The sequence below is a fragment of the Pan paniscus genome, chromosome 5 (assembly GCF_029289425.2).
Source record: "Pan paniscus chromosome 5, NHGRI_mPanPan1-v2.0_pri, whole genome shotgun sequence".
Taxonomy (NCBI): domain Eukaryota; kingdom Metazoa; phylum Chordata; class Mammalia; order Primates; family Hominidae; genus Pan; species Pan paniscus.
In genome coordinates this window covers 54899071-54911730 of record NC_073254.2, presented here as the reverse complement: position 1 = coordinate 54911730, position 12660 = coordinate 54899071, and the positions used below count along the sequence as shown (strand labels likewise).

Here is a 12660-nt window from a genome sequence, read left to right as displayed (position 1 = left end):
AAGTGATCTGATGAGGTTTTAAGGGATCAAGGTATAAGGTATAACCCCTTTCAGAAATATTTTCACTTCAATTGGGAGCTCTGAAAGACCCAAAGGAGTGAATCCCTGATGGTGGAGTTTGAAAACCCACAGGAGGTTTGTGCATAGGGGAGATGTTTTTCAGGGCACCTTCTAAGAGCATCTGAAATCATATTACTATCCCCACATCCTGCCTCTCTCGCTGTCCTCAAGAAGGTGACACCACTGGGATTCAAAAAGCTTCAGAGCATCTGTTCAGAGGTGACTAATTTCTCCACATGTTATTCCCTTCTCAATCTCCAAAAGCTGTGGCTGGAGAGAGCTCCAAAGATAAAAAGTAATTAGCAAGAGTAAAGAGATTACAGTATCCAGTCTCCCTCTTTTCTGAAATGAAGCTTTTTCCACCTCCAGTAAGAGATAACAAGAGAACCAGTCCAATTAATTGTACATACGTTTGGTTAGTTTGGAGATGGGAGTGAGGATATCGTTTATTCTATACCAGGAAAACACCAAAAAGGGCTTACAGAGGGACGGGGTTAGGCCTGGAGGAGTGCCTGGGACTTGGGGACAATGCTGTAGTGGTGGCCATCAAAACAACACCAAACACTTATCTCACAACTGAACTTTCCCAGGCATGTGCGTATTGACAGAACCCAGCTCCATTCAACCTCATTAACAGCCCAGGTCAGACCAGGAGTGGGGAAGGTGTGGAACTCAGGCATTCTGACCCCGAGTCCAGGGCTTCCTACCACCCATGTTTCCCAACCCTGACTGTGTTTTGGAACCCCTTGAGTAGTGGCATCCCCCCACCAAAAAAGGGATTCTGAGTCAGCTTGGGTTGGTGCCTGGATATTCTCGTTTTTAAGGCTCTCCCAGTGATTTTGACATGCATTCAGCATCATGCCCAGTGAAATCAGGGGTTTGGACAGCACTGGTAGACAGAGTTTCTGTAAATCCACAGCTAGGGGATTGGTCTCCAAACTGCTAGTGAGGGAAGAAGCCAGAAGGCCTGGGTTCAATCCCAGCTCTACCATGCACTACTCATCTCTTTGAGATTTGCTTCATCTAACATTGGAAGAAAAAATCTTTTCTCTATGGGGTTATCTCCAAAGAGATAACATATGTGGAAACATTTTGGAAACAAAACACCATGTGCATTTCAGCTCACTGGAGCCATTTTTTTTACCCCTCAGCTGAGTCTGAGTGATTACTATAAGAAAGATGGAATCAAGGGCTCCAGACATGGGCTCTTGAGATCTCCCTTCTCTTTACTTGTCTGAACCTCAGGCTCCTCACCTGCTAAATGGGGATAATGATAACTCACCAGGTTTTGTAACATTGGAAAGAGATGACAAAGCATGAAAGAAGAACATCTTCATAAAGTGTGAAGTGCTTCTAGTAGCAGAAATCTGACTTTTCCAAATTTCGGGGTTATTTCTGTCATTCTGAAAACCAAAAATAAAATTCTAAGGCCCACCAACCAATTGAATGAACCCCTCCATTCAGTCAAGAGCATTACAAAGTTAACCTGAAAAAATTTGGCCATGATAGGAATGAGGAGCCACATGTGCCTCATTATACCCTCCTCTCTTTTGGAATTACTGACAGAACAGACCCTTTAAGTCTGATAAGAAACATTTACAATCTATTTTCTCTGAATCCTGCTACCTGGAGGCTTCATCTGCATGATAAAACCTTGGTCTCCACAACTCTTTGTTGTTACCCAGACACTCCTTTCTATTGATAATAACTCAGCCAATTGCCAATCAGAACATCTTTAAATCTACCTATTACCTCAAAGCGACCCACCTCTTGCCTTTCCAGTTCGAACTGATGTACATCTTACATGTATTGATTGATGTATTAGGTCTCCCTCAAATGTATAAAAGCAAGCTGCACCCAGACTACCTTGGGCACGTGTCTCCAGGACCTCCTGAGGCTGCGTCATGGGCATGTCCTTAACCTTGGCAAAATAAACTTGCTAAATGGATTGAGACCTGTCAGATACTTTTGTGAGTTCACAATTCTGTCAAAGCATTCCAGAAGGAGGTAGTTCAGAGCTGGTATGGGAGCTCCATGGAGTCAGGGACTGAAGCAGGTCAATTGCATTATTCTTAATGTGTGGCTCACTGCTCTTGCTCTTGCTCACATTCTCTACCTGGGGACTTTCTCTGGTGTGGCCTATCCACAGAGGAGTTGCCAACCCTGGGATCAGCCCTCAGCCTTTAACAGAGTTTGGAGGATTAATACTCCAGCTTCCTCAGCCTCGGAGAAAGGCAGATACATGGTCTATGCTCGCTCCCAGGGGCTCCCATTAGGGGTGGGCCTCATTGCCCACAGTGGTAACTTGCTTAGCAAAATGCCCTGTGTTGACTTCCTTCCACACTTCCTTACCACAGCTTCCTGAGCCCACCTCCCAAATAAACTACTCGTACTCAAATCCTTGTCTCAAGGTCTGCATCTGGGAAACCCAAACTAAGACTGGCACCAACCACTTTAAAGAATCCCACCCACTGACTTTTGCTGCTAGCTTATTGTATTTCCTTCAGTGCACATTGGAGGCTGAGGAAGGCGATTGTCTGTTCACGCATGTTGCTCCCCATTAGATAAAATAACGTTCTGCCGGGAAGTTAGAAGTGGGGAATGGATGTTGGGGAGGCGTATGATGGCCACAGAGCTGCATGGGCGAAAGCATCGCTGCTGTGAGCATTTCTTGGCACCTGCCCACACAGTCCCAGCAACCAGTAGCCAGTTTGTGGCTGAGGCCAGCCTAGGGGGGAAGCTGATGGGGCTGCTTTCCTGCCTGTCTGTGAGTGTTCTTTTCTCATCTCTGGAGACACAGAGCAAAGCAAAGAGGGAAGCTTACTTCTTGCCAATTAGGCCTATGGTCTGGCATGAATGTGTGTGATGGGAGTGGGCACCCTGTAGGTGACAGAAGGGATCACAACAAGAAGTCAAATTAATGTCCACCATCTTCAGGGTCTCAGAGGTGGGGCAGGAAGAATGGCACAAAACCACAGGATGTGATGGGCCACCCCGGGGTGAATGCAGGGCCATGCAGCCAAGCACTGTGGATGAACGAGCTCGTTAACTCTTTACAAAAGAGAGCTATTTCCAGCAGGGGTGGGCTCCAAAGGTGGGCTCCGCTGTGCTCTGTGGCTGTGGGGCTGATGCTGTGGTTAAGAGTGCTGATCCAGATGTGCGAATGAACTCCGATTGCATTGTAAAGGAGGTGAGCGGCAGGAAATGAAGCGTGGAAGAGATCTGTTAAACACCAAACCTTTGCACTAGGTCATTAATCAGTGATGGTACTAAGTAAAGGAGCTTCTCAGTTTAGCAATTAGCCCCCCAAAAGGTTAAAACGTAAATGAATTGCTTGGTGAAATTAGTCCACTTGGGCTTTTCCATGAGCTAACTGCCTGGCTTGAGAGGAACATATTCTGGGGGGCTATGAGAGCAGGTAGAGTGGAGTGTAAGCTGTGTCCTGGAGTTAAGGTGGGATTTGGAAGGAAGAAGGCTGTGCGGGGTCGGGGTGAGGGGGTGGTAGCTGTTTTGGGTGAAACCAATGAAGACAGAGACAGAGGCAGGAATGATCAGGCCCAGTCAAAGGCCTGTGAGGGCCCCTGGTGTATTCATCAGCTGCTGCCACAACCATGTTGCATAACAAAGAACCTCAAACTCTAGGTGGCTTACATCCAATATTGAATTTCCTTAGTCATAGCTCCGCAGGTTGGCTGGAGTTGAACTGGTCTGGCCTGGGCTGGGCTGGGCAGGACTGCACTTGGCTTCAGGCTCCAGTTCTGATTTCAATCTTCTCTGTGTATCTCATCCTGGAGCCCCAGGAGAGGGGTAGTGGTTCTCCAGGTATGTTCTTCTCATGGTGATAGCAGAAATGCAGGAAGGCAAGCCAACCTGCAGAAATGAACGTCAAGCTTCTGTTGGTATCACACCTGCAAAATCCCGCTGGCCACAGCAAGTTACATGGCCAAGCCCAAAGGCAAGGTGCAGGGAATGAACTGCGCTCAGCATCAAGCCATGAAAGGCTGTGGAGGTGCTGCTGTATCACAGGCTGGTAAAGAAACAGGACCAATAATTTGCGACACTTGACTTTCCTGGCAGAAAGCCCCCCTAGAGGGCAGTGGTTCTCAAACCTGAGCAAGCATGAGAATCACCTGGCAGGCTTGTGAACACACAAGTGCAAGACCCTGCCCCTTGAGTTTGTAATTCAGTAGGTACCGAGTGGAGCCTGAGAATTTGCACTTCTAATACATTCTCTCCGGGATGCTGATGCTGCTGGTCTTGGGACTTTACTTTGAGAATCACTGGTCTAGAAAAAGGATAGGAATGCAGAGGTTGGAAGAGGGCAGAGTATGGATAGCCTTGAATGTCACACAAAGTAGCTATGTTTCTGAGCCCTTACTGCACTCCAGGTACTGTTCTAAAGCTGTTCTGCATGTTTTCTTATTTGGACTCATGCTAACCCTATGAGGTGTGATCCATGATTGCCACTTGACAGACGAGGACTCTGAGCCATAGGGAGGTGGCGTGACTTGCAAGGTCTCACAGCTTGGAGGCAGTGGAGCTTGAGCTTGGAACCAGTACTGTCCTGACTTTGGGCTTCCTCCTATTGCTGATGAGAAGCCAGGGTCTAGTTCTGAGGGGAAGAATGACCTGGGGTGAGGAAAACTCTGTATTTGGAACCAGATATTCATTTATTCAGTCAATAAATATTTATTGTCTGGTCAAGACCTCAGGATTGGGAAAAGACAGGCACAGCTCTTGCCTAGGAAAGTGATAGGAAGGCAGAGGTTGGAAGAGGGAAAAGTATGGGTAGCCTTGAATATCAAGGAGCTTACATTCTTACTGGGGGGAGAGATGAAAAGTTCAAAAATGTACACGAGGAAGAAAAATAAGCAGTGTAATGAGACCGAGACCAGAGGGCTACAGTTTTATATGGGTGGTTAGGAATTGCCTCTGTAAGGAGTGATGTTGGAGTGGAGACCTGAATGAAGTAAAAGAGTCAGGCAGGTGAAACAGCACATACAGAGGCCCTGGGGAGGGATGCATTCATCCTGTTGGAGAAGTGGCAAGGACTCCAGTGCCTCTGGAGGAAGAGTGGCAGTGAATGAGTGAGAGGACTGGACAGGGCTGGATTACATAGGCCCTTGCTGGCCATGATGAGGCCTCGGATTTTATCCTGAATGAGACGGAAACCTCTGGGGCTGGGGCTGGGGAGATTTGAAAGTAGGAGACTGGCATGATGTGATTAAGAAAGAAGATTCTGCTGCTGGCTGGAGAATATACCGCAGCAGGCAGGGATAGCATCAGGGAGACCAGTTACGGGATGGTTGCAGAGTTTTAGCTGTATCTTGAGACCCTGTTGCTCCTGAATGTTCACATCCATAAAATGGGAGAAGGACCCCTTCTTTCTCTCCCACTTGGGGCAGGAGGAGATTAGGGTGTGGGCCTGTGAGTGAGCAGGAAGTACTTAGGTAGGGAACAAAGCAGCATGTTGTCATGATTTTTCTGGCAGAATCCTTGGGCCTATGTCTGCCCAGCCTGGGAACCTCACTGAGGCCCAACTCATAGCCGTGAGTGGAGAGGAGTTTTGGATCTCCCCCTGCAGAGCAGAGCATCCCACGCCATCACTGACCCAGCTCCTCTGTCAGTATCCCCCACCCCCTCTACCCCACAACCTTGTACTCTGATAGGGAGTAATTATTTATATTCTTGCTTAATTAGCTCATTAGGTGTGTGCTGCGGCATCTCTGACAATAAATCACCTACTCTAGTAGCTCATAAGTGCATTTTTGGCTGGTGCCTGGCCCTGGCAATGAAGGTGGCAGTTGTCGTATATGAATGTGGCCCTTGGTCAGGGGCTCAGTGACCTGTGCTCTGACTCCCAAGGTGTGCGTGGACAGGTCGGGAGGCTGCCGAGGCACTGAGCATGGAGACAGGATCTTGGAAGCTGAGATGGTGGCAGCAGTGGCAGCCGGCACTGAACACCAGAAAGATATTTTTACCACCCGTCAAAATGCCACTGCGTGTGAGCCAGTGCCAAGGGCTGCTTCCCAAGGCTGCTTTGCTCTCCTCCCTCAAGCTTTGATTGTTGCTAGGAAAAAGGTCTGAGTGGAACAGGGAGGCTTTGAAGATTCCTGGGTTGGCTTGGCTGGTGCTCAGCAGTCTCTTCCCTCAGGGGCAGGGGGCTGGAAGGAAGCTTCTGTCCTGCAGCAAAAGGGAATGGGTGGGGAGCTGCTTCTCCCAGGCCAGGAAAGCAGGAGCGCCCGGGTTTAGACCCAAGCCCTATTCTTCCCCACCCTGACTAGAACAGGCCTAAGAACAGAACCCTGTTTAAAAATGTTTCCTTCACAGTTCAGAGGGCCGGGAATTCCACCATTAAAGATGGGTTTCTTTGCACGTTTAATGGGCAGAAACCTGGGAGATGGCGAAGTGGGTTTTTTCCTGGGATTGGCAAACAGTGGATGCTGACCCAAGGGAGGGCACAGTGGACACCCTAGCAGGAGAAGGAGGAAGGGGGTCAGGAGGGGTCATGAGGTGACCTCAAAGCTCAGTTCTCCTGTGTGGACTTATTGCCAAGGGCTTGGGAGAGTCAGGGAGAGGAAAGACAGAGCCAAAGTCCCTGGGACCAGTCCGGTTGCTTATTTATTGCAACTCTCTTGGACTTGGTTCTTCTGTCTTTAAAATGGGGCTCATGCTTGCTACTCTCAAACCAAAAAAATTCCAGTGTAAGAAAAGGTCAGTTCAAGCTCATCCAGGCCAATGCTCTCCTTTCTGTGAATCCTTGTGGTGCCCACCACTCCTCCCACCCACCACCCCTCATTCCCGCCACCCCCTTGGGATGTTGGCTGACCTCATGCAGGAATAAATTGCCAGAAACAAGAAAGCCCCCACCACTGTTGGGTGCCACTGGCTAAAATGTTACACCTCATTGGCCGGGCATGGTGGCTCACGCCTGTAATCCCAGCATTTTGGGAGGCTGAGGCGGGCAGATCACTTGAAGTCAGGAGTTTGAGACCAGCCTGGGCAACATGGTGAAATCCTATCTCTACTAAACATACAAAAATTAGCAGGGTGTGCTGGCACATGCCTGTAATCCCAGCTACTGGGGAGGCTGAGGCAGGAAAATTGCTTGAACCCGGGAGGTGGAGGTTGCAGTGAGCCGAGATTGCGCCATTGCACTCCAGCCTGGGCAAAGAAGTGAGACTCCATCTCAAAACAAGCAAACAAAAGTGACACCTCATTGCAGGCCCTCAAATCTATCTCCCTCTACCTCCAACCTTCAGATTCTGCCTTCATCCTTATTAGGCATAAAACTAATTCTTTTTCTGTAATATGTTCAGTTAATTTTTGAACATAATTCTCAGTTTCACCCAGTGCTATTTGTTCAGATTCAACATCCTACCTCCCTGCCTTCCTCCATCCTTGCCTTTACCTTTAGTCATTTGAGAGGTGTTTAAGTTTACAACTCAAGTCTGGGCCACACATGGGAAGGGCAGCTACAAACAAGGCATTTCTGCCCTCCTGCAACTCGCATCTCCCAGGCAGACAAACGTTAAACAACTATTCTGGGAGGTGTTCACCAATTCAGTAGCTACAGCTGTGATAAATGCTGTGCAAATATATGCTAGAGCAGGTCCTGGGGAACTGACCTAGTCTGGGGAAGCCAGGGAAGGCTTCCTGGAAGAGGTGATCCAGAAGGTCAAGCAGGAATTCAGGCCGGGTGCAGTGGCTCATGCCTGTAATCCCAGCATTTTGGGAGGTCGAGGTGGGTGGATCACCTGAGGTCAGGAGTTCAAGACCAGCCTGGCCAACATGGTGAAACCTCATCTCTACTAAAAATACAAAAATTAGCTGGGCATGGTGGCACGTGCCTGTAATTCCAGCTACTTGGGGGCTGAGGCAGGAGAGTCACATGAACCCAGGAGGTGGAGGTTGCAGTGAGCTGAGATTGCACCATTGCACTCCAGCCTAGGCGACAAAGCAAGACTCTGTCTCAAAAAAAAAACAAAACAAAAACAAGTAAAAGTAGGAGCTCAATCAGTGAGGAGGCACAGGAGGCATTGCGGGGAAACACTGACATGTTTTTCTGTCTCTGGAGCAGAAAGTTGTCTGGGGTGGGTCTCTGGTCCCTTGCCTCAGATGTGTGCAGGGTTTGTGATGTCTCTTTGCAGATGTGGGGTCCGGCAGTGGGCAGTACACTGAATGTGGCCTGTGCGGACCAAAGTAGGCTGAAGAAGCTCCTCTGAAGCTGAGGGTGCCCCACATTTGAAGGCAGCCTCAGCTCTCCCTAGTCTCCTGTGGTGCCAACTCCCACACAGAGTATCCCAACAAAGCCACTCCCCTCACATTGTCCGGAACCATCTTGCTGCCTCCTCTCTAGGCTGTTCCCAAAAGAGAGTGGCCCAGGGCCGTGTTCAGCTTTGTGGTCACGTGGGGTTTATAACTGAAGTCATCCTCTGGGTGTCACAGTGACCCCGCCTGGCGGTGGGGGCAAGCTTCTCACTCAAGCCTTTTTATTGATTTTCAATCTTCAATAAAACATTAACAAATTTTGCATGTCCGATTTTATATGTTTTTATGTTTCAAGTCATTGCATTTCTTTGATTGGAAATAAATGGGTTATAAATCACAAAGCCAATGGATGGAATTAGGTCAAAAGTGCTAAGTAAATGCAGGTGGTTTCTCCTCCAATAAAGATAAGGATAATAAGAGCCAACCTTTCTGAGAAATTATTCCATGCCACGTACTGTTCTACATGGTTTCTGTTTATTAGCTCATTTAATTATTTCAACATCCTGACAAAAAAGGTGCTGGTATTACCTTGATTTTACGGGGGGGAGGAGGGGGGAACTGAGGCATGGCCTGGTGAAGAAGCCTGCCCGAGATGTCCCAGCTGGAATTTGAAGCCAAGCAGACTGGCTTCAGGGTCTGCAGCATCTTGAGGCCTCAATAGTGCGCAGCTAGCTTCTGAGTGCCCACAGTGTGGGCCCCACTGCACCAGGCACCTTCATAGCCCCCTGGGAGGCAGGGTTACGATTCTTTCCTAGGTTAGGAATTGCAGGGAGAAGAGAGGGTATGTAAGCTGCCCGAGGCCTCCCAGCTAGGAGCTGGCAGGGCCAGATTCAAACCCAGGCCTGTTGTGCTCCAAAGAGCTCCTGACTGTTCCTCTTCCTCCCAGGACATGAGTTAGGATTGAGGGGGTGAGACAAGCGTCTTGGAGTCATAGGTAATGTCTTCAAAATAGAGGCCAGTGAGCCCATTTCCTTCAACCCTGTCCCCTTCCCGGTCGCCCAATCTACTAACAACCCCGGAACCATCAGCCTACTGGCACTCAGAACCACCATGAGGGGGAGACTGAACCATACCCACCCATCCCACCCACGTGCACATAAGGAGGAACAAGAGGAAACAGGTGGGTGCTTCAGGAGGGGAGGGCTCTCAGCTAGACAAGTGGGAGAACTTCCGTCAGTGCTGGTGATGTCTGACAAAGCCACGGCTGCTTTGAAGGCAGAGGGGAGCCTCGGCTGCTTCAAGGGCCTGGGGGATTCCATCTGAGGCAGGCAGGCTGATGCATGCCTTCCACCCCTTCTCCACGCTGGGAAGATGATGGCCATGTCCTGGAGTGTTCTAATTTATAACTTGCCACTTGAACCATGGCTGCTCTGCCTCCCACTGCTGCCTCTTCCCAGACTGAAAGGAAACCGGATCGTGGTTCAGCCCTAGAGACAGCACAGGCCTGGGGAAGAGCGAGATTTAATGCTCAGTGTCTGCCCTACATGAGCCATCATCCCCCCAGAGCTACTGCAGCCACTGCCTCCCTGGCCCACCCAGGCCCAGGCCCAGTGCTGAGTGGCAGGCAGGCGTGTATAGCTGGAGGACGACACTGTGAATCTCAGACAGTCACGGGATTCCCTGGCGTGGGGACATACAGCAGAGGGAACAACAGATAGATCACAGCTGGGCTGTTGACCCTGAGTCTTAAGCAAAGTGGAGAATAAGAGGTCATATTTATCTCATCAGAGCTGCGGGAGCCATGAAATATCAGAGTATGAATAAAGGCAGCGGTAAATCACTCACCACTCTTGCAAATGTGGCTGATCTGTCTTCCAGTCCCATCACCCACTGGGTGGCATGGGGTCAGTGTGCACAGAGATGGAGAAAAAGAAGAGATAAGGCTCCAGAGACCCCAAACGGTGCTCTCTGGAACACGGCAGTGCTGGGAATCATTGACCTTCTTAGATTCCTAGGATGTAACATCTCCCTCACCTCAAAAGGTCACCTGCTCAATGAGGTGATGCCTGACCACCCACTTAAAGCTGAGCTGTCCCACTCTAACCTCAACACTTTCTTTTTCTCTCTTACCTACTTGTTCTTTTTTCCTTAGCACAGTCCACTTTCTAACATACTAAATCAGTTACCAATTGTGTTTACTGTTTGCTCTGTCCCCACAGAGAATGTCAACTCCACAAGGCAGGGCTTGTATCAGTGGGGGTCACTGCCATCCCCACAGACACCTAGAGCAGTGCCTGTCACATAAGCTCCGCAAACATTTCTTGGATGAGTGAATGAGTCTGGAAGTTACCTAAGAAATGGCTTAATTCGAATGCCTCACGGTGTCAGGGAAAAGCAGAGACCCAGAGAAGGGATAAGACTTGACCCCAGTCTCATAGCCTGTTAGGGGTTGCAAAGCTGGGAGAAGCTCTCAGGACAGAGCTCCAGGTCCTGCATGGTCTGAGCGACTCTCACACCCTCCAGACGATGTACTTGTCAGTCATGCTCTGTTACCTATGGGACCCCGGAGCTGTGCAGCCCCAGGCTAGGCAGGGGTGGGACCTCGCTTGCTTTTTCCCTTGATTTAAAAAACCAAAAATCTTATAAATTTCCTGATAAATAATTCATTAACTCAAAGGGATCCCTCAAAATATGAGTTCCTTGACTGAGGAAGGTCAGAAAATTTTTCTTCCTGAGAATTTGTAAGGTGTGGAGTGGGAGTGGGGCGGGAAGTGTTTATCAGGACCCCTCCCTAGGATACCTGCTGCTGTGCCAGATCCTTCCATGGATCACTCATGCAGTCTTCACTTCCAGGCTGCAGTGGGGCATGATAACAAGGGCTCACAGCTAATGAACAGTGTGCCAAGGTTGCTGTCAGTGCTTTTAGATATCCGACCATTGAGCATGTCCAGCAGCCCTGTGACCTGGATGGCTTCTGTCTCCTCCCCACGTTACATGCAGATGAGAGACCTGAGGCAGCTATGCTAGCAAAGAAATGCTCCTGTTCCAGATGTTTAGAACACATCGGTCAACAAAACAGCTGGCAATCCTGGTCCTTAATGAGAGGAAAACGGGCAACAGGCACCACAAATGAGTAAATGATATGGGTGCTGGGAGACAGTGAGTGCCACACAAAAAAGAAACCCCAGGCAAGACATGGCAGGGTGCTGGGGGTGGTGGGTAAGTTGTAATATTAGCTAGCGTGTCCAGGGCAGGCCTCACTGAGAAGGTGGGATTTGAGGAAAGACTTGAAGGGGAGCCGGACTGAGGTCTGTGGGAAGGGCCTTCCAGGCAGAAGGAAGAGCCAGGGCAAAGCCTCCGTGGCTGGAGTGTTTCTGAGGAGCAACGAAGAGGCCAGGATGGCTGAAGCAGAGAGAGTGCAGGGCAGGGTGGGCGAGATGGGGCAGAGAGGCAGTGGGGCAAGACCCCACAGGGCCGTGTGGCCTTTGTAAGGACGCTGATTCGAGTGTTCACCCCACCTGTGCATGTTCACAGGTGCTCACAGCCTCAGGTCAATCCTTTTCCCTGCCCACATGCCCAGGGCTGCTTCCACGCTGGCCAGTGGACACACAGTCACACTCACATACGTACCTACACGCACACACTGGCCAACGGCCACTCACTCACACAGCCCCCCTACTCCTACCGTGCCCGTTTGGGGTTCACCCTCCACTGCACCTGCATGTACCCCAGCAGAGCAGGGACGACTCCTCATCAGCCTCACTCCCATCTGCCACCCAGAATGGCCTCTCCCCAGCTGGAGCAGGAGAGGGAGGAGAGTGAGCCAATTTCTGGGGCTTCAGACCCATGCACCTCAATAAACAGTGCTGGAGAGACTCCCAGAAAATTACAGATGAGATAAGTCTGTGATTTACTCACACGTGATTTATTTACATGATTACTTCCACACTAAGATGACAGGCCCATATGGCCATCCTCCAGGGACCCTGGTGTGCAATTAATGGCTCTGTTCTGTGTTCATTGTCCCCATAGGCCCTGGCTGCTCCCAGACTTGGGGCAGGACAGAGGAAGGAGGATAATTACTCTGCGGCTTTTAGTAATTCACAGGCAAAATCAGGATGGTGCACCTCTAGGCCAGGCCAGCCCCACCTTAAAGCTCCTGGCTAATGAACAAATCCCATAGGAAGGCTCCTCTGCCCATCTGGCAGAGACCCCAACCCCTAAAACTACCTGTGCCCTCAGGCGGCTCATCTTCTGCCACCAGGAGGGGTCCTGCTGCGAGGTGGGTGGAATGGATGGTGTTAGTCTGTAAGAGATGATAGAAAGATAAATAGAAGATAGACAATAATAAAGTATGTAAGCATTCACTATATATATAAATGATTTATT

At 49.7% G+C, this 12660-nt stretch overlaps 1 protein-coding gene across 1 annotated transcript in view; it reads left to right on the top strand.

The window, feature by feature from the left end:
- The window catches only part of LRFN2 (leucine rich repeat and fibronectin type III domain containing 2), a 195234-nt gene that overhangs the window by 163536 nt on the left and 19038 nt on the right, over positions 1-12660 (top strand). The gene's annotated exons all lie outside the window — the stretch shown is intronic.